The sequence below is a fragment of the Pongo abelii genome, chromosome 20, assembly GCF_028885655.2.
Source record: "Pongo abelii isolate AG06213 chromosome 20, NHGRI_mPonAbe1-v2.0_pri, whole genome shotgun sequence".
Classification (NCBI taxonomy): domain Eukaryota; kingdom Metazoa; phylum Chordata; class Mammalia; order Primates; family Hominidae; genus Pongo; species Pongo abelii.
In genome coordinates, this window is record NC_072005.2 from 16,640,910 (window position 1) to 16,660,644 (window position 19,735).

Here is a 19,735-nt window from a genome sequence, read left to right on the forward strand (position 1 = left end):
GAGCGCCGGCCCGTGACTGTTCCCACCACGGCAGGAAGGAAGTGCAGTGTCCTCAGCTTGGCACTGAAGATATTCCACTTCCCGACACCTCAGAACCCCAAGACACTTCCCCATCTAGGGTCACGCAGCTAATCGGGGCCACCAGAGGCCACACCTGGATCCAGCCTGGCTGGCGGCCAAGTCCAGACACTTCCCACTGTGTCCTGACCTCTGCCAGACGTCTCCCAGGAAAGGGGAGGGACACCCAGGGGAGTGTGCCAACCTGGTGGGGAATTATGCAGTCCCTGAAATGCTGGCTGTAAAAGTTTACGTGTGTTGGTGTTTTAGTGAGTGAGGTGAAAAAAGAGCACACAAACCTGCCACTGATGTAATAAGCGATAAAAGTGAAGAATGCACAATGACACCTAATTATACAGAATGGGTGTGTAAACAGCTAAAGAGAATAGAACTGGGCAGGGAAAAGAGGACTGTCTTGGGGAAGGATTACAGTGTTTATCCAACAAATTCTTGGACTGCTGTTGTACGATTTCTCACAATGAATAAAACCAGGGGGACGTAGACTCCTTCCAGTTATAGTCATTGGATTTGAACCAATATGCACCCACCACTTGCATATTGTTGTGCTACAAAAGGTCATTTCAAGCTAAAAATAATGCCCGGGCCGGGCGCAGTGGATCACGCCTGTAATCCCAGCACTTTGGGAGGCCAAGACAGGCAGATCACCTGAGGTCAGGAGTTTGAGACCTGGCCAACATGACAAAGTGAGACCCCATCTCTACAACAAATACAAAAATTAGCCAGGCGTGGTGGCGTGCACCTGTAATCCCAGCTACTTGGGAGGCTGAGGCAGGAGAATCGCTTGAACCCAGGAGGCGGAGGTTGCAGTGAGCCGAGATCATACCACTGCACTCCAGCCTGGGTGACAAGAGTGAAACTCTGTCTCAAAAATAAAAAGAAAAAAAAATAATAATGCCCGGATTATGGTCAGCGTCTCTGGGGGACGCCAACACCTGTGAATGTATAAAGAAGTGAAAGTTGTAATCCCAAACAGCACTTTGGGAGGCCGAGGCAGGCAGATCACGAGGTCAGTAGCTCAAGACCAGTCTGGCCAACATAGTGAAACCCCCCGTCTCTACTAAAAATACAGAAAATTAGTCAGGTGTGGTGGTATGCACCTGTAATCCCAGCTACTCAGGAGGCTGAGACAGGAGAATTGCACTAATCTGGGAGGCAAAGATTGCAGTGAGCCGAGATCGCGCCACTGCACTCCAGCCCAGGCAACGGTGCGAGACTCCGTCTCAAAAAAAAAAAAAAAAAAGAAGTGAAAGTACAGAGAAAACTACCAAGACAAAATGAAAATAGAAGGAAAATAGCATAAAGATCTGAAAGGGGAGAGGGAAAAAGTCAAAAAAAAAAAAAAAGAGAAAAAGAAAGGGAGAAACACTGAAAAGGTAGAAAAAACTAGAATAACATGAAAAAGCAAGAAAAGCCAGAGATTTAGGAGCCATCATTTTAAAACAGACAAAGACATCATGGAAAAGACTTAGGAGGTAAGTGTGTATAGCAACAGCAGCCCCCGGATGGCTGCCCCCCTCGTGCTTGGAGGCAGTGACACCATTCCTGGGGGAGGGGTACAGGAAGGAGTGGCTGTCACCCTTAGCATCTTACAACCTCATTAGATGACAGTGTCCAGCCATCACACCTGTGTCACCTTCTGGGTTCAAACTCCAGCTTATTTCCAAAATATGTCTCCCCAGAGGAAGAAGACCCACAGAAAGGAGGCCAAGGCAGGCAGGCTGTTTGTCACCTGTCAGTAAAGGTGACAGTGGTCAGGTCTAGGCAGCAAACAGCACATCGCCTGCCATGGGTTCACAGACTCCAGAGGCCCTCACTTCAGATGACAAAGGTGCCCTTCCTGCCAATGATCAGAGAGGTCCGGATCTGAAGCACATTTCCAGTCGAGTTTTTTTTTTTTTTTGAGACAGGGTCTTGCTCTGTCACCCAAGCTGGAGAGCAGTGGTGCAATCTCAGCTCATTGCAATCTATGACTCCTGGATTCAAGCCATTCTCCTGCCTCAGCCTCCCGAGTAGCTGGGACTACAGGTGCGTGCCACCATGCCCAGTTAATTTTTGTATTTTCAGTAGAGGCGAGGTTTCACCATGTTGGCCAGGCTGGTCCTGACCTCAGGTGATCCGCCTGCTTTGGCCTCCCAAAGTGCTGGGATTACGGGCGTGAGCCACCACGCCCAGCCCTAGGCGAGTTTTTTAACGATCTCATGGGAAGCAAGGGAAAGAGGTTTCCAAGCTACTGTGATTCCAGTGGAAAAAAAAAGAGTTTCAGTCTTTGAGGCATGCAGGGTTATTAAATATCTGCTCTACTTCCCAGGCGCTAATGAGCAACAAGATCCGCAACCAAGAGAAACAAGGCCTGGACTAATCCAGAAGAGTTGCTGAAGGATACAGCCCAGAGCTCCAGCCTCTGCCCATCCATGCTAAAGGCCCATCTGGCTCGAACACTTGATGACCACTGGGTGTCACTCTCAAAAGACCTACAGCTGAGGGAAAGCCCAGGGAGTGTGGCTCAACCACTGCTCATCACCACGGGAGTCCATCTGGGTAACCTGGAACAATGACAGTGGTCAGAGGTTTTGATCTAATTACACATATGTCAGGTTTTGCATATGCAAAAGCAGAAGGGGGAAGAAAGAAGGTAAAGCACCAGGCCCCAACTGCCACTTCCTCTTATGCCAGGCTTCTTCCCGGGAACAATGGAGTCACACCTGCACGCTGCCCTGATATGTCATTGCGACAGAACTGAAGACACATGTTGCTAATGACATGAATCCCCAGCCCCAGGCAGTCTGTCACTGGCCCCTGTGCAGAGGCCTCTTGGCCCCCAAAAGGAAGATTCACAGCTACTGGGAAAGAGCCCTCTGTGTGCTGAGAGCAGCCTCTGGAGCTGCCCACCCATGTCTGACCCCAAAGTGAGCCTGGGGCCAAGCCCGAGGCAAAGGCAGAGAGGGGACGCACCAGGGGATGAGGACTGCAGCGTAAGAGGCTGCAGGTGGCACCAGGATGGCTGTAGGAATGGAAGGAAGTGCGGCAGAGCTGACCCGATGGTGTTCTCCTGACCCAGCCCACTGTGCTGAGAAGACGCCATCTTCGCCTCTGCAGTGTGTGAATTATTGATGAGGTTCAGTGTAGCTTTCAGCTCAGTCTTTCAGTTGCTCTTCCTAACTCAAAATGCTAAGGGACAACATGCAAAGTTCCTGTGGCCTCCTCACTTATCCTCCAGCCCAGAAACAATTTACAAGTGGGATGACAGAGAGAGGGGCACACGGAGAAGGACAAGTTCACATCCTTCTGCTCTGAAGGCTTTAAAACACCACAATTCACACAAGCGCCTGTAACTGTAACCCAGGACAACAGCAGTTGAGATGGAGAAACTCAGCAGAACCAACTCGGAGGAGAAACTGTCTCAGGATTGTGTTCTAACGACTCCTAAGCAGAGTTCACCCAACTCTGATCCCTGCACGTGGCCAAGGGCAGGATGCCTCCTACATCTTCATGCCTGGCTGCCTCCTGCCCAAACTCTCTCACTCTGCTATCAAAGTACGTGCTCTTGCGCAAAACAAACCAATGATCATCAGCCTTGGTTCAAAATGACTTTTGGAAAGCAATCCATTTTCACTGTAAAATGTTCAGAGAAGTACCTATAATCCCTTGTTTCCTATCCAGTACCTCTCATCCTCCCGACAATGCTAAAGGGCAGGTAATATTACTAGTCCAGTTGACAGGTGGGGAAACTGAGTTTGCCCCACTCAGGACCACAACAGCCAATGAGCAACAGTCAGTGAAGCACCCAGGACGGGTGGTCCTGGAGCCAGACCTTCACCTACTGTGCACCCTGTAATGACAGCCCAGGTGTCACAGGGCTGGGCACCAGACCACAGGACAGCCTCATGCATATGCTGGCCTGGGAAAATGCACGTCTGTGATGACGTGCTGGAGCATTTTATTAAACAGAAGAGGTCAAAAGGCAACACTCGATTTGAGCATATAAATGGACTTGAAAGCCAGTGTTTTCGATGACCTGCCATTTCCCCAGGAAAGCTGAGACCCCATAATGGCTGTGTTTTTCAATGCCACTGCCAAGTTTTGCAGGAAGTTAGGCAGATAACACTGAAACACATCTCAGTCTGAGTTCCTACTTAGAAAAACATACGGATGCAAAAACATAGCCCGGAGTAGAGCTTGCTTGATAATCCCTCCATTTCTGCCTTCCCCTTAGAGGCCCCCACAGGCCTTGCACAACCATCACCCGATGTGAGCCCAGCCCTCCCGGCAGGCCAGCCCACATTCTGCGGGTGAGGTAACCTGGCTCAGTCATGTGGCAAGCACGTGGCAGAACTGGGACTTGACTCAAAACATTCAAAAGGCATCAGGGAAACGCTGGGGCATGTTTAACCTTCCTGGACTGGATGGGCAGCTCTCTCCAACTGCTCCATCAGAGGTTTCTACACCAGAGCTAAGGTAAATGTTACCAAGAGAAGGACAAGACTTGGCAAGTGAAAAGAGAGCTTTTCCAAATCACAAGGAAAAAGACATCTCAATTAAAAATGAGCAAAGAGAAGAGAGAGGCAATTCAGAAAGAAGAGATGCAGCAAAGTTAGAAAGAAAACGTTCCATCTCACTAGTAATTTAACTATTACAGGGCCAGGCACGCTGGCTCACATCTGTAATCCCAGCACTTAGGGAGGCCGAGTTGGGTGGATCACCTGAGGTCAGGAGTTCAAGACCAGCCTGGCCAACATGATGAAACCCCATCTCTACTAAAAATACAAAAATTAGCCAGGCATGGCAGCAGATGCCTGTAATCCCAGCTACTCAAGAGGCTGAGGCAGGAGAATCCTTGAACCTGGGAGGCGGAGGCTGCGGTGAGCCGAGATCACGCCACTGCACTCCAGCCTGAGCGACAGAGCGAGACTTCATCTTCAAAAAAAAAAAAAAGGCAGAGAGCTAAAACAATTCTAAAAAAGAATTTAGTGGAAAGAGTCAGTCTACCTGATTTCAAGACTCACTCTATAGCTAGAGTAGTTAAGACAGTGGAGTATTGGCAGGGGGCGGGCACAGATAGTAATGCACAGAACAGAATGGAGAATCTGAGAAACAGACACACAGATATGCCCAGTGGATTTCTTGACGAAGGTGCAAAAGTATTTCAGGAGGAAGGACAGCCTTTCCACAAAGGGCGCTGGAGCAATCGGCATCCATAGGAAAAACATGGGCCTCGAACTAAAAGTCTTATGCCTCGTACAAAATGTAACTCAAAATGGATCATGAATTCAAATGTAAAACATAATCCTGAGGATCTAGGGCAAGGCAAAGAGGTCTTGACACCGAAAGCCCGATTCATAAAAGGAAAGATTGGCAGACAAACTTTATGTTTGCACTGTGAAAGAGCCACGTAAGGCCTGGAGTGGTGGCTCATGCCTGTAATCCCAGCAGTTTGGGAGGCCGAGGCAGGAGGATCACCAGAGGTTGGGAGTTCAAGACCAGTCTGACCTACATGGAGAAACCCCATCTCTACTAAAAATGTAAAATTAGCCAGGCATGGTGGCGCATGCCTGTAATCCCAGCTACTCGGGAGGCTGAGGTAGGAGAATCGCTTGAACCCAGGAGGCAAAGGTTGAGGTGAGCCGAGATCACACCATTGCACCATTGCACTCCAGCCTGGGCAACATGAGCAAAACTCCATATTTAAAAAAAAAAAAAGGGGCGGGGGGGGAAGGCCGGACAAGGTGGCTCACACCTGTAATCCCAGCACTTTGGGAGGCCGAGGCAGGTGGATCACCTAGGGTCAGGAGTTCAAGAACAACCTGGCCAACATGGCTAAAAACACAAAAAAAATTAGCTGGGTGTAGTGGTGTGCACCTGTAATCCCAGCTACCCAGGAGGCTGAGCCAGGAGAATTGCTTGAACCCAGCGGGCAGAGGCTGCAGTGAGCCAAGATTGTGCCACTGCACTCTAGCCTGGGTGACAGAGCAAGACTCCGTCTCAAAAAAAAAAAAAAAAAAAAAAAAAAAAAGCCAGATAAAAAGATGAAAAGGCAAGCTACAGACTAGAAAGAAAGGTTTGCAAAGCACATATCCAACAAAGGACTACTATCTAAAATATATACTAGGGAGCTCTCAAATTCAATAGCATAAAAAAGAAAACAATCAAATTAGAACATGGGCAAGCCAGGCGTGGTGGTGCGTGCCTGCAGTCCCAGCACTTCAGGAGGCCAAAGCACGAGGACTGCTTGAGCCCAGGAGTTCAAAACCAGCCTGGGCAACATAGTGAGACCCCATCTCTACATGAAATTAAAAAACTAGCCAGGCATGGTGGTGCACACCTGTAGTCCCAGCTACTCAGGAGGCCAAAGCAGGAGGATTGCTTGATCCCAGGAGTTCAAGACCAGCCTGGGCAACATAACAAGATCTGATTTCTTAAAAAACAAAAACAAACAAAAAAAAACACGAAGAAGAAAAGAACATGGGCAAAAGATCTGAAGGCAAAAAGACATTTTACTGAAGAGGAAATATAGCAGATGGCAAATAAACATACGAAAATATGTTTAACATCATTAGTAAATAGGAGAATGCAAATTAAAACCACAGTGAGATGCCACTGCACGCTATCAGAGTGGCTAAAATAACAAATAGTGACAACATCAAATGCTGGTGAGGATGCAGGGACACTGAGCCACTCATACACTGCTGATGGGAAAGTAAAAAGGTACCGTGACTCTGGAAACAGACTGGCAGTTTCTTAAAAAAACAACAACAAAAAAAACTAAACACAACACGAAACTACCACATGAACCAGCAACTGTCCTGGGCATGTACCCGAGAGAAATGAAGAGTGATGCTCATACCACATCCTGTATGCAGTGTTGGCCACAGCTTTATATGTCACTGCTCCAAACTGGTAACATCCCGGATGTCCTCCAATAAGTGAGTGGTTCAGCAAACTGTGGTCCAAGCAAACCATGGAATACTACTCAGCAAAGAAAAGGAATGAACGGCTGACACACACGCAATAATCTGGATGAATCTCCAGAGAATTATGCTGAATGACAAAGGTCAAACCTCAAAGGTTACATACTGAATAATTCCATTAGATAACATCATTAAAATGATAAAATTGTAGAAATGAATAGAGTGGTGGTTGCCGGGGATAAGGAAGAGACGGGCTGGGAGGGAAGTGGGTGTGGCTATAAAAGGGCAACAGGAGGGACATGTTCTGTACCTGGCTATCAACAAGACCCTATCTCTACAAAAAAAAAAAAAAAAAAAAAAAAAATAGCCAAGCATGGTGGCACAGCCTCCTACTCAGGAGGCTGAGGCAGGAGGATCACCTGAGCCCAGGAGTTCAAGGCTGCAGTGAGCTATGATCGTGCTACTGCACTCCAGCCTGGGCAACAGAGCTGTCTCTTAAAAAAGAAAAAAAAGCTTTCAAACCTCGATTCTGTGCTCTGACGCCCTCCTCAGTCCATGTCATTCACCTTGCTGCTTTGCTGAATGTCTAAACTCTCAGGGGTGGTTCTATTGCTTATCGGTTCCTCTCCAGGGCAGGGAATGCATGCCTTACCTCTGTGCCATGCCCCACTGCAGGCCCTGAGTTCTATCTGGGCTGGATGGAGGCCCTGAGCCCCAGGCATGTCCATCTTCTTTTTTTTTTTTTTTTTTTGAGACAGAGTCTCGCTTTGTTGCCCAGGCTGGAGTGCAATGGTGTGATCTCGGCTCACTGCAACCTCCGCCTCCCAGGTTCAAGTGATTATCCTGCCTCAGCCTCCCAAGTAGCTGGGATTACAGGTGCATGCCAACACACCTGGCTAATTTTTTGTATTTTTAGTAGAGACAGGGTTTTACCATGTTGGCCAGGCTGGTCTCGAATTCCTGACCTCAGGTGATCACCCGTCTCGGCCTCCCTAAGTGCTGGGATTACAGGCGTGAGCCACCACGCCTGGCCAGGGCATGTCCAACTTCTGCTGGTCTCGCAAGGTGGTCATTTGGGTCCCCAGAGAATCCAGGACTCTTCCTTCAGATCCTGAACATAGCCATCATTATCAATATCCCGGATGCAACACTGTACCACCATTATGCAAATGTTACTTCAGAGGAAACTGGATAAATGGTAGACTCTTTTTTTTTTGAGACAGAGTCTCGCTCTGTTGCCCAGGCTGGATGGCAGTGGTGCGGTCTTGGCTCACTACAACCTCCGCCTCTCAGGTTCAAGCAATTCTCCTGCCTCAGCCTCCCGAGTAGCTGGGATTACAGACACCCACCACCGTGCCCGGCTAATTTTTATACTTTTAGTAGAGACGAGGTTTCACCATGTTGGCCAGGCTGGTCTTGAACTCCTGACCTCAGGTGATCTGCCTGCCTCGGCCTCCCAAAGTGCTGAGATTACAGGCATGAGCCACTGCGCCCGCCCAGACTCTCTAACAAGTGCAAGTGAGTCTACAATCCTCTCAAAATGAGAAGTTTTGTTTTTTCTTTAGAGACTTAGGAAACCTAATGACCAAATGCAAGGTGACATTTGCAGACAATCAGGGAAATGTGAATATGGTCTTGGTATCAGATAATACCAAAGGCGTTATTATTAATTGTGTAAGGTGTGATACAGCATTGTGGTTATGTAAAGGAAAATGGTCTTAACTGTTAGAGGTGCATGTTGAAATACAATTTCTTTTATTATTTATTTATTTATTTATTTGAGATGGAGTCTTGCTCTGTCGCCAGGCTGGAATGCAGTGGTGAGATCTCCACTCACTGCAAGCTCCGCCTCCCGGGTTCACGCCATTCTCCTGCCTCAGCCTCCCGAGTAGCTGGGACTACAGGTGCCAGCCACCTCGCTCGGCTAACTTTTTTGTATTTTTTAGTAGAGACAGGGTTTCACCGTGTTAGCCAGGATGGTTCGATCTCCTGACCTCGTGATCCACCCGCCTCGGCCTGCCAGAGCACTGGGATTACAGGCATGAGCCACCATGTCTGGCCTACAATTTCTAAGATTAAAAAAAACAGGCCAGGCGTGGTGGCTCACACCTGTAATCCTAGCACTTTGGGAGGTCGAGGCAGGTAGTTACCTGAGGCCGGGAGTTCAAGACCAGCCTGGGCAACATGTTGAAACCCTGTCTCTACCAAAAATACAAAAAAATTAGCTGGGTGTGGTGGCGTGAGCCTGTAATCCCAGTAACTCTGGAGGCTGAGGCAGGAGAAATGCTTAAACCCAGGAGGCGTAGGTTGCAATGAGCCGAGATCACGCCACTGCACTCCAGCCTGGGCTACAGAGTGAGACTTCGTCTCAAAAAAAAAAACAAAAAAAAACACAACAGGTGGCTGGTTGCGGTGGCTCACGCCTGTCATCCCAGCACTTTGGGAGGCCGAGGCGGGTAGATCACCTGAGGCCAGGAGCTCTAAACCAGCCTGGCCAATATGGTGAAACCCCGTCTCTACTAAAAATATAAAAATTAGCCAAGCGTGGTGGTGTGCACCTGTAATCCCAGCTACTCAGGAGGCTGTGGCAGGAGAATCACTTGAACCCGGGAGGCAGAGGTTGCAGTGAGCCGAGATTATGCTACTGCACTCCAGCCTGGGCAACAGGAGTGAAACTCCATCTCAAAAAGAAAAAAAAACAGGAGCCAGAGCCAGGTGTAGTGGCACTCGCCTGTAGTCCCAGCTACTCGAGAAGCTGAGGTAGGAGGATTGCCTGAGGCCAGGAATTCCAGGCTGTAGTGAGCTATGATCACTGGGCCTGTGAATAGCTACTGCACTCCCGCCTGCACAACACAGCAAAATGTCATCTGAAAAAAACAAAACAAAACCTAAGAACTAAAAATATACGTAGGTGGGGGAAAAGATCAAAGGGTGGTACAAAGAAATCTGCAAAATATTGATAACTATTGTAAATGGGCAGTGGGTACATGGGAATTCATTAAACCCTTCCCTCTACATTTATTTTATTTTATATTTATTTTTATTTTTATTTATTTATTTTTTTTTGAGATGGAGTCTCGCTCTGTCCCCCAAGCTGGAGTGCAGAGGCGTGATCTCGGCTCACTGCAAGCTCTGCCTCCCGGGTTCACGCCATTTTCCTGCCTCAGCCTCCTGAGTAGCTGAGACTACAGGTGCCCGCCACCATGCCCAGCTAATTTTTTTGTATTTTTCTTAGTAGAGACGGGGTTTCACCGTGTTAGCCAGGATGGGCTCGATCTCCTGACCTCATGTTCCGCCCGCCTCGGTCTCCCAAAGTGCTGGGATTACAGGTGTGAGCCACCACGCCCAGCCTTTATTTTATTTTTCATAGAGACAGAGACTTGCTCTGTCACCCAGGCTAGAGTACAGTGGTGCCATCACAGCTCACTGCAGCCTCAACCTCCTGGACTCAAGGGATCCTCCTTCCTCAGCCTTCCAAGTAGCTGGGTCTATAAGTGCATGCCACCACACCCAGCTAATTACTATTTTTTATTTTTTGTAGAGACGGTGTCTCGCTTTGTTGCCCAGGCCAGTCTCTAATTCCTGGGTTCAAAAGATCTTCCCACCGGGGCCTCCCACGGTGCTGGGATTATAGGTGTGAGCATGCCCAGCCATCGACTTTTAATGTGTTTAAAGGCCATTTGGGCTGGGCACAGTGGCTCATGCCTGTAATCCCAACACTTTGGGAGGCTGAGGCGGGCAGATCACGAGGTCAGGAGATCGAGACCATCCTGGCTAACACGGTGAAACCCCGTCTCTACTAAAAATACAAAAAATCAGCCCGGCGTGGTGGCGGGCACCTGCAGTCCCAGCTACTCGGGAGGCTGAGGCAGGAGAATGGCGTGAACCCGGGAGGCGGAGCTTGCAGTGAGCCGAGATCGCACCACTGCACTCCAGCCTGGGCCACAGAGCGAGACTCCGTCTCAAAAAAAAGAAAAAAAAAAAACGACCTATCGGGTACTATGTTCACTACCAGGGTGACAGGATCCGTATTCCAAACCTCAGCATCATGCAATACTCTCCTGTAACAAATATGCACATGTACTCTCTGTATCTACAATAAAAAAAGCTGAAATCCAAGAAAGAAAAAAGAATTTCTATTAAAAAAAAAAAAGGCCATTTGATGTGCTTCTGCCTTGGCAAGGACCCTACTGGCACAAGCTGCATAAGGTTTAAGTGTGACAAATGAGGACAGCTTGGTGACAGGATCATGCTTCTGTCAAACAATACAAACTGGCATTCCTTTAGAACACACACAAGTGTGCCCTACCATGGCTACAAGGTCTGCTCCTGGGACACTGAGAAGTGATGCAGGAGTGGGGGAAGGGCAAGAGGGTTCGCTGTTTTCCCCCCTTGAGGGCACAGATGCAGACTGCGAGGCACTGGAAACAGCAGAGGACTGGTTAAGCTGCTAATAAATTGCTGAGTCTCCATGGGACAGAATAAATACCTTACAGCAGTCAAAACAGCAGAATGTTTACAAATGGGGTCCAATCTTCAACAGAATGAGAAGGGTGCAATCTAGCAGGTACCGTGTGACCTGGCTTATAAGCACATGGTATCCTATCGCCCCGTTATCGGAACCTGGCAGGACAAGGCCATGCTTACCAGGATTTCTACGGGCCAGCTAGTTTGCTTCCTCATGGCTTCCTATGTTCCCTGGTGTACTATGTCAGCATGAGCTGCTTTTGTAAATTAGACAGAAATAGAAAGATGTGCAAGGAAAAGCAGGATCTGAAGGAATTTTCACGGATTCTCCCCGGGGACCCAAATGAGTGCCTTGTGAGACCAGCAGAAGACGAACATGCTCGGGGCTCAAGGACTCCATCCAAACCAGACAGAACTCAGGGCCTACAGTGGGGCATGGCACAGGGGTAAGGCCTGCAGTCACTGCCCTGGAGAGGAACCAACAAGCAAGAGAACTGCCCCGAGCATTTAGACACGGAGCAAAGCAGCAAGGTGAATGACATGGACCAGGAAGGGCGTCAGAACACAGAATCAAGGTTTGAAAGCTTTCTTTTTTCTTTTTAAGAGACAGCTCTGGGCCAGGCGTGGTGGCTCACACCTGTAACCCCAGCACTTTCGGAGGCTAAGGTGGGTGGATCACCTGAGGTCAGCAGTTTGAGACCAGTCTGGCCAACATGGTAAAAGCCTGTCTCTACTAAAAATATAAAATTAGCCAGGTGTGGTGGTGCACACCTGTAATCCCAGCTACTTGGGAGGCTGAGGCAGGAGAATCGCTTGAACTAGGGAGGCAGAGGTTGCAGTGAGCCAGGATCACATCATTGCACTCCAGCCTGGACAACAAGAGCGAAACTCCATCTCAAAAAAAAAAGAGACAGCTCTGTTGCCCAGGCTGGAGTGCAGTGGCACGATCATAGCTCACTGTAGCCTCAAGCTCCTGGGCTTAAGTGATCCTCCTGCCTTAGCCTCCTGAGTAGTTGGGACCATAGCCATGCACCACCATGTGTGGCTAATTTTTTTTTTTTCATTTTTTTGTAAAGATGGGGGGGGGTCTCATTATTTTGCCAGGCTGGTCTTGAACTCCTGGCCTCAAGCAATCCTCCTGCCTTGGCCTCCCAAAGTGCTGGGATTACAGGCGTGAGCACCGAACTCAGCATTCCAGAAACAGAATTGCTGGAGAAAAAACATCGCCTGCAGCAGCCTTCCTGCCTCGATGCACTGCCCTGTGGAGGATGCAGGACTATGCCGAGCCCTAAAGGTCTTCAGGAGAGACTGCCCGGCTCCATCTACACCTATGTGCTGTGTTCTCCCATCTTGCTTCACTAAGAGAAGCTGTCTCATGTGGAGGTCAACAGTGCTGCCAGACAAATGTGGATTTGAGTCCTGTCCCGCTGCTGGAATGCTGTGCAACCCTGGGGCAGGATGAGCAGCCTCTCTGTGCCTCAGCTCCTGCATCTGGAGATGAGGGTGAGCACTCCCACCCCCGGGGACTTGTCAATTACTCGCTGTTGTGATTCCTGGTATCCTCATCGCCCTCCTTCCACTGGCTCCAGGTAGAAATGTACCCTCTCACCAGAAACATCCCCCCATCTCTGTTCTACCTCCAGCTACTGACCTCCCCCCACCCTTCACATAAAACCTCCTGAAAGCCAGGCGCAGTGGCTCACGCCTATAATTCCAGCACTACGGGAGGCCAAGGCAGGCGGATCACCTGAGGTCAGGAGTTCGAGACCAGCCTGACCAACATGGAGAAACCTTGTCTCTACTAAAAATATAAAATTAGCTAGGCATGGTGGCGCAGGCCTGTAATCCCAGCTACTCAGGAGGCTGAGGCAGAAGAATCATTTGAACCCAGGAGGCAGATGTTGCAGTGAGCCGAGGTTGTGCCATTGCACTCCAGCCTGGGCAACAAGAGGAAAACCCTGTCTCAAACAAACAAATAAACAAACAAACAAACAAAAAACCCTCCTGAAAAAGGGTCCACCCTTGGATTCCCCAGCTCTCCCTTCTTTGGACCTGGAAATTTATTCATTTGCTCACTCAATCAACACATGCTGAATTCGTGCTAAGAGGCAGCACTGGGGATACAAAAGTGTATAGGACAGAGTCCTGGGCTTCAGGCCAGGCGTGGTGGCTCACGCCTGTAATCTCAGCACTTTGGGAGGCCGAGGTGGGTGGATCACATGAGGTCAGGAGTTCGAGACCAGCCTGGCCAACATGGTGAAACTCTGTCTCTACTAAACATATAAAAATTAGCTGGGCGTGGTGGCGGGTACCTGTAATCCCAGCTACTTGGGAGGCTGAGGCGGGAGAACATCTTGAACCCAGGAGGCTAGAGGTTGCAGTGAGCCAAGATCATGCCATTGCACTCTAGCCTGGGTGACAAGAGTGAAACTCCATCTCAAAACAAAAACAAAAACAAAACAAAACAAACAAAAAATAGAGTCCTGGGCTTCAGGAAGGGCAGGCGGGACAAAGTCGGCCCAGGACTATGGCACAGAGGACCGCATGATATGACTGCAGCAGTAAGCACAGTGAGGGGAACTCAGGGCCTGGGGCCAGGTGTGCACCGGGACAGAGAAGACAGGTGAGCTGTGGGTGATTCAGCACGGCCCCAGCCAGGTGGAAGGGCACATGCGTAGGATTCCAGGGTCTGTGCACGCTGTGCTGAGAAGACGGGATGTCATCCCCAGGGCAAGCAGAGCCCGGGGAGGGGGTGCCTGCAGGCCAGCAAGCTGGGTGTATATGTATATGAGATGGTAAACAGTAGAAATCCACTGCAAGGAGGTGGGGAACAGGAGCAGGGCTGGAAGGAAGTCATCAGAGAGAGACTGTCATGGCCCTCCAGCAGCAGGAGGCCTGGGGACTGCAGCGACTCACAGTGCAGACACCCGGAGAAGGAGGACATGCCAGTTCCCTAAAAAGGAATGTGTTTCCTTGGGATGTCCCCAGGGGCATTGAGGTGGAAATCTAATTGCCATTCTAAATGCCTTGGTGCAGGTGTGGAGGTGAACAACGGGACCTTCCCCACCCCCAGCCTCATGGAGCCGTGACAAAGCACAGAGACAGCTGCCAAGAGCTAGATGGAAGAGACAGGATGGAGGGCCAGTCCGCAGCCAGCAGCAGACTGGAGGGCATCAGGAGACCTGGAAGGCTCCCCCTCCATGGCTGAGCCTGTCCAGGGAGCCTCGGTCAAGTGAGGCTGCGGAGCACCTGCACCAAAGCAGTGCCAGAGACAGGCCTGCCATGGGGAGGGAGGGAGGAGGCTCCACCACAGGAAACACCAGGGGAGCTGGGTCCTGGAGGGATCGAGGGGCGGGCGTGTAGGGAAGGGCTCAAGGGTCTTGTGCAGCCACGCAGAGGGCAGAAGGGATGGAACTGGAATGGCGCCCAGGCAGGAGGGGAGCAGATTCCAGCCCTCCCTCCTGAAAATGCTGCTTAAGAGCAAAAGCAGATGAAGCCTCTGAGCAGCCCTCCCAGCTGCTGACCTGTGTCCCCTGGACATCATCCCTCCCGGGCATCTCAGAGAACAGATCTATTCAGTTCCATCTGTTTCCTTCCTCTGACCCATGAGCGGTCTCCCTGGAGAAACATGGGAGAGCAGTCACCAGAGACTGGGGGGAAGGGGGGGACACCGAGAGGGGCTCAATGACTCAGCAGTGTGTCCTCTGCAGCAGGAGTACCCACCGCCTCCCACAAGGGCCCACTTCCCAGAGTCTCCCAACTTTACGAAGTGTACCCCGGGCCTTCCCAACATTCCTTTCCTGCATCAGCTACTCCTGGGCTCCAATGTCCCTGCCATCTACTATTCCCTAACAGAGCACACTGCCCAGGACTCGGTTGGGATGGGTCTGGCCTCCTGTTGGGGTGTTCCTGACAGTGGGGGGTGGCTCCCTGCCAAGGATGCCAAGATCCCCTGCACTGGCCAGGTCAGTGCCGTGCCACCTTCCTCCTCATCGCTGTGGGTGACAGCGTCAGCCTCCTAGTGCACTGTTCTTTTTCTGGCCCCTCTAAACATCAGGCACCCCTCGAAGCTCCCGGACCCCACAGTGAGCAGAAAGATGGTTGCTGCCACCATGGAGCATCACAGTCTGGTCAGGGCATCAAAGCCAGTGAGCTGACACACACACCAACACAGAAGAGCAAACGCACGGCAGGGGTGACAAGGACAAGGACAAGGACAGGGGCTCTGTCCTGATGGGAGGGCCGCCCCGCCCCCACCCTGCTTGCCCCACACATGCCTCTGCAGAGCCTGGCCCAGCCTCCTCACCCATGGCCCTGCCTTCACCCACTTGCCCACTGTACCTCGCACACAGCCACTCCTCTGCTCAGAAAGGCTCTTCAGGGTGTGCAACGGAGGCTAAGGTCCAAGCCCTCAGCCCAGTCCTGAAAGTGCTCCCTGGCCATCTCCTACCTTGCTGGGCTGATTTCACTCCACACACACACTCACGTACACACACTCAGCCACACACACATACACACAATCACACATGTACACTCAGGCTCACCCACATACACTCACACTCACACATATCACACTCAAGCCTTACCTCCTTCCCCCGGCTGGCAGAGCTCTACTGAACATATCGGGCACCTTTCACTCCTTGTCTTGGCACAAGATGCAGTCATGCATCGTTTAACCACAGGGATGCCTGAGAGTTGCATCGTCAGGTTAATTTTATCGTCGTCAGGACATCCTGGAGTGAACTTACACAAACCTAGAAGGCAGCGCCTGCTCCACGCCTGGGCTGTGGTCTAGCCTATTACTCCCAGGCTACAAACCTGGGCAGTGTGGCCCGGTACTGAAGACTGCAGGCAACTGTAACACAATGCTAAGTAGCTGCGTATCTAAACATATCTACACATAGCAAAGGCACAGGAAAAATACAGCAGTATAATCTTATGGGAGCACTATCACATATGCAGTCCATCGTGGTTATGCAGTGCGTGACTGTATTCCCTATGCCTGGGGCGTCTGCCTGCTGCAGGCCAACGCCCTGCTCTAAGACGACCCTAGGTTCCCCCAACTGAAACAAGTCTCTCCTGCCTCCACACTCCCATAGCCCCAAACTTTGACAAGGGACACTTCCTGAAGTCAATTTGATGGAAAAGCTGCTGTAATGACTGGCCCCTGTCACTACATTCTTAATGCCTGGAGGGTGGAGGGATCACGCTGTGCCCTCCTAGAAGCAGGCCTTCAGTAAATGTCTGTTGAGGGCATGGGTGAGATTAAAGTGTTGAGGGAGGCAGGTGGCGGGCTGAGTGCAGGAAGGTACAGTTGGTAGTGGGGAACGGGCAGACATAGCTCGGTGGCTCAGCAGCAGTGAGGACAAGCCACCAAGCCACCCTGGGCCTCAGTGTCCCCATCTGTAAAATGAGAATAGACAGCACCTGGCCTGAGGATGCTGGTAAGTCCCAAATGAGAATATGCGAGTGAAATACTCTGCAATGGGAAGCCATTATTACATCCCCTATTATGGTTACTCTTGTATTATTATTCCTGAGACAGGGGAGCAGGCTGTATTTACAAAGAATGGTGGGCGAGGAGGGAGGTCAGACAAGGCTGTGAATCAGCACGTGAGTTGCAGGTGTAAAATCACAGTCCTTACAGCCTGCACTGTCAATTGATCTTTGCCAAGCAATAAAGTATTTCAACAAATGTTGGCTACACTATGGTACATATGGTAGCCATTTGCTCTCTCAACTCATCAGCTAAGCAGCTCCCAACATCTAGGATAGAACAATATTTCAGTTCGGGAATGGTGGCTCAGGCCTGTAATCCCAACACTTTGGAGATTAAGGCAGGAGGGTTCCTTAAGGTCAGGAATTCAAGACCAGCCTAGGCAAAATAGTGAGACCCCAGCCCTACAAAAATTAAAAATCAGAAAATTAGCTGGGCGTGGTGGTGTGCTGAGGAGCACCTGTAGTCCCAACTACTAAGGAGGCTGAGACAGAAGGATGAACCCAGGAGTCTGAGGCTGCAGTGAGCCGTGATGGCACCACTGCACTCCAACCTGGGCAATAGAGCCTGTCTCTAAAAATAAAAAAAGAACAGTGTTTCACCAATTCTCTTAGTCTCAGCTGTCATTTTCTTAAAAAAAATACAATTTTACACACAGCAGATAAGTACACACCTGTAAAAACCCACTCAGTGTGAAGTAAAGGACATTTTAAATGTGCATTAAATGTGAATTAAAGGACATTTTCTAGTGGCTAAGAGTCAACAACAACAAATAAAATCAATAAAGTCAACTGACTGTGAATGCCAACTCAGAGGCTGGCCTAAAAGAAAATGCCAACTCCATGGCCTGGTGTGAGCAAGCAAAATAACAGCAACAATTTGCACCCTGGTGATGGACAACCTTGCCCAGCCCATCAGCAATTGTGGAGCCTGCTCCTCCACTCCAGAAGCCTCGACCCACAGAGAAAGTCTCCAAAGCCAGCACAGCGGGTGCTGCGGGCACAGAGCGTTCTAGTTCTTAGCAAAGAAAAAACTCAAAGGGAAGAATGTTTGCAAGAACATGTGCCTAGGCCAATCGTGTCTGGGACCCCCCAACAACAAACAGTGCCATTTGCAGGGTGTGGGGGGGATCTGAGGGGGACAGTCCATCCCCATAACCGTACAGTCCTGGTTAAACACGCTCAGTGTGAGGGCCTCATCATCAAGTTTTTTCGTGTTTCATCTTTCCCCTTTGGAGAGTGTGAAATGAGATAGTTTTCTCTTCCACTGGAAAATATAAAATTGAAAAGCACATCCTCTTCAGATTAAGAAAAGCCAGCTGGGGCCGGGCGCGGTGGCTCACGCCTGTAATCCCAGCACTTTGGGAGGCCGAGGCGGGCGGATCATGAGGTCGGGAGATGGAGACCAGACTAGCTAACATGGTGAAACCCCGTCTCTACTAAAAATACAAAAATTAGCCAGGCGTGGTGGCAGGCACCTGTAGTCCCAGCTACTCAGGAGGCTGAGGCAGAAGAATGGTGTGAACCTGGGAGGCGGAGCTTGCAGTGAGCCGAGATTGCGCCACTGCACTCCAACCTGGGTGACAGAGCAAGACTCCGTCTCTTAAAAAAAAAAAAAAAAGAAAGAAAGAAAAGCCAGCTGGGCATAGTGGCTGACACATGCAATCCCAGCACTTTGGGAGGCCGAGGCAGGTGGATCGCTTTGAGCTCAGGAGTTCGAAACTGGCCTAGGCAACATGGAGAAACCCCGTCTCTACAAAAAATACAAAAATTAGCAGGGTGTGGTGGCACATACCTGTGGTCTCAGCTACTCAGAGGGCTGAGGCTGGAAAATCGCTTAAACCCGAGAGGCAAAGGTTGCGGTGAGCTGAGATCGCGCCACTGCACTCCAGCCTGGGTCACAGAGTGAGACTCTGTCTCAAAAAAAAAAAAAAAAAAAAAAAGAAAGGAAGAAAAGCCAGTTTTCTACAGATTGGCGTAATGACAGAGGCACGCTTGTTGATGTCACTTGCACAAGAGGGAAGCCCTTTCCTCACCCTCTGATGAGCGGAGGTGAGGAGGTAACAGGGCCCCAGCCCTGGTGGTGCCCTAACTGCTGTCACCGGCCAGTGGGCTCAAGCAGGCGGCTCTGGGCCCTGTGCCTGTTTCTTCACCCGAGAGACAAAACGTTCCCTTCTGTCAACTACCCTCAAAGGCAGCTGGAGAGACAGACTGCACTCCTGGCTGCTGTTCCAAGTACCCAGCCTCCAATCAACAGATATCACTGGCCTACTATGTGCCAGGAGCCCAGATTTCAGGGGCTGGGAACCCAGCAGGGAGCAGGAAAGACAGAGCTCCTCAACCCTCCCGGAGCCCATGGTGTGGCAATCATAGGACAAAATGGTGGCTTTGGAGCCCATGGTCTGATTCAGACGCCTGTTCTCCATGGGGGTCTGACTGGTTGTTTTACCTCTCTCCCTCTCAGTTTCCTCATCTAGAAACAAGCACAGGGACGATGGCACCATTGTTGGTCCCACAACACTCCCTCACTCCTGAATCAGACCTGTGCCCCAAATCTCTCCCCAGGGCCCAGAGCTGCCTGCCTGGGCCCACTCACTGGTGAGGGCAGTCAGGGTACCACCAGGGCTGGGGTCCCGTTGCCACCTGTTCTGGAAGACCAGGTTACCAGAATCAGGGAAGTGGGGGGCAGGGCATGGTGGCTCACGCCTGTAATCCCAGCATTTTGGGGGGCCGAGGTGGGTGGATCACTAGAGGGCAGGAGTTCGAGACCAGCCTGGCCAACATGGTGA

General features: G+C 50.4%; 1 protein-coding gene across 9 annotated transcripts in view; it reads right to left on the reverse strand.

Moving 5' to 3' along the window:
* EPS15L1 (epidermal growth factor receptor pathway substrate 15 like 1) overlaps positions 1 to 19,735 on the reverse strand; it is a 117,018-nt gene that overhangs the window by 87,344 nt on the left and 9,939 nt on the right. The gene's annotated exons all lie outside the window — the stretch shown is intronic.